Source organism: Corvus brachyrhynchos, unplaced genomic scaffold (genome assembly GCF_000691975.1).
Source record: "Corvus brachyrhynchos isolate BGI_N302 unplaced genomic scaffold, ASM69197v1 scaffold466, whole genome shotgun sequence".
NCBI lineage: Eukaryota > Metazoa > Chordata > Aves > Passeriformes > Corvidae > Corvus > Corvus brachyrhynchos.
The window spans coordinates 1,125,863-1,127,826 of record NW_008238635.1 but is presented as its reverse complement, the minus strand read 5'-3'; the positions used below and the strand labels follow the sequence as shown (position 1 = coordinate 1,127,826).

At 54.0% G+C, this 1,964-nt stretch overlaps 1 protein-coding gene across 1 annotated transcript in view; it reads right to left on the bottom strand.

The window, feature by feature from the left end:
* Positions 1–1,964, bottom strand: part of PAPPA2 (pappalysin 2) — a 96,124-nt gene that overhangs the window by 82,098 nt on the left and 12,062 nt on the right. The gene's annotated exons all lie outside the window — the stretch shown is intronic.

Below are 1,964 nucleotides of genomic sequence, written 5' to 3'. Positions count from 1 at the left end.
TGAAGAGCGAGGTGTTTCTGAGTCGCTCTCCGTAGGAGTGCTCTGGCGGGATGGGATTAGAGGCTAAGCTTTTTATCTGCAAGCCAAAGCTTTTAAGAATTAGAGCACAGCAACCCAAGGCAATACAGGCTCCCCCAGGGATTGCTTCCCCAACAGCTTCCAGGCAGATTTACAGCTCTCATTTATGCTCCAGTTTCCCTCCCAGTCATGCATCCAGTGCTGGCGGGAGAGGGCTGGAGAGGCATGTGCTGCCTCCAGCCTGGCGAGTGCAGTCCTCAGCCCCTAAGGTCACCTGCACATAAACCCACTCCCAGGAGCAGCCTCTCCCTCTGCACCCAAGCATGTTGCAAACCTATTTTAGGCTGGGCAAGACCTGGAGCTGTGCTGACTTTCCCCCAGACTGCTGAGTGCCCACAGCGAAGAACCAAATGCCCTTGGGAATCGGTGCCTGTAAGGCATTTAAACACTGGCAAGGGTAAAGGGACCTGCTGCTTGAAATAAATGCCTCTGGGCTCCTGAACCACCACAGCCAGGACGTTCATGCAGGTCATTGGCTGAGGTGAATGAGCCTGAAGTCACTCTTTGAGCCCCACCAGTGGTGTCTTCTGGGGGCCCCCTGCTCTCCCATTCATCACCCCAACAAACTGTCCCAATGCTGACAAAACCTGCTGCCATGCCCAGAGACTCTTTTCATGTTCCTTCTGGGGTATTTCTTATTCTCCGTCCTGTTTTTCCTGCTGCATGGATTCTCCTGCCCCTTGCTGTGCCATTCCCACTGCATATACTGCCTGCCCATCTTCACGGCATCAGGACCCCGTGGTCCAAAACAAAGCACTCCTGCCTGTGCCACTGTCTTGCCTGTCCCTGGGGATGGCCCACCTGCTGCTGGAATTCCGAAGAGGCCAGCAGAGAGAAGCAGAGGTGTAGAAGAGAACAGGAGGAGCAGGATCTCCTGGCTCTCATCCAGGGGATGTGTCTGAAGCCAGGTTACCATGACCCCACATTTCCCCCTCATAAACACGGCTGGCAAAGGTCACGTCAAGCCCTGCTGCACCCCAGGAAGCAGCACCCCTCCCTCCATCCATCACTTTCATCGAGGGCGAGATGGGTGGTGGCCCCAAAACCATCCCACGGCCGTAACCACCCTGGGCATGGATCCCTGTCACTGCTCACTACAAAGGCAGCCACGCACAAAGCCTCCGTGGGCGGATGGGCTTTGGCCAGCTCTTGTTTTCTGGTGGATTGTGAAAGGGAAGCAGAAAGACCAGGAGAAGCTGAGACAGGGAGAAGCCAAAAAGCAGGAGGCGAGCAAAGGAGCCTTGCAGAAGTGAGGAGGCAAAGCTGGGGAGTACTTTTGGGCTGGGTGCTGGCTGAAAGGTGCTGAGACCTGCACGCTCGAGAGCCATCTTTTGGTTCTCACTGGGGTTGAGGAAACGGGTTGGTACCTTCTCCCTTGGGAAAACTCTTGCAGTTCACCTAGAAATGATTCAGAGTGCCCCAAATTTGATTAAACCCTAAGACAAAAATGGGAAAAACAGCATCAGGGGTGGAACAGCCCCTGGGGTGGGTGTAAGCTATCAGTCTCACAAACCCACGCTGGAGCCAAGCCAAGCCTGATGGGTTCAACATTGGCCAAAAGAAATTTAAGTGAGCCCAGAACCAGGTATAAGGACTTCATCAAAGTCCTCAAAGGGACTTCATCAAAGGGATGTAAGTAAGGCCAAGGCCAGCTCTACAATGGGGAGGAAACTCAGTAAAGCAGCAGCTGGTGCTTCCTAGACATGGCCAGGGATGACACCTCCGCATCAGCAGCGGCTGCAGAATAGTGTAACAAAAAAGGTCAAGCACCAGGTCCTGACATCTCTCAAGGGCCTTCATGACAAATCATCAGAGGAGCAGTTTCAAGACCCCAGAGTTTGCCAAGGAGCTCAGTATTTTGTCCTGAGGCAACCCCCCAGAAGGGC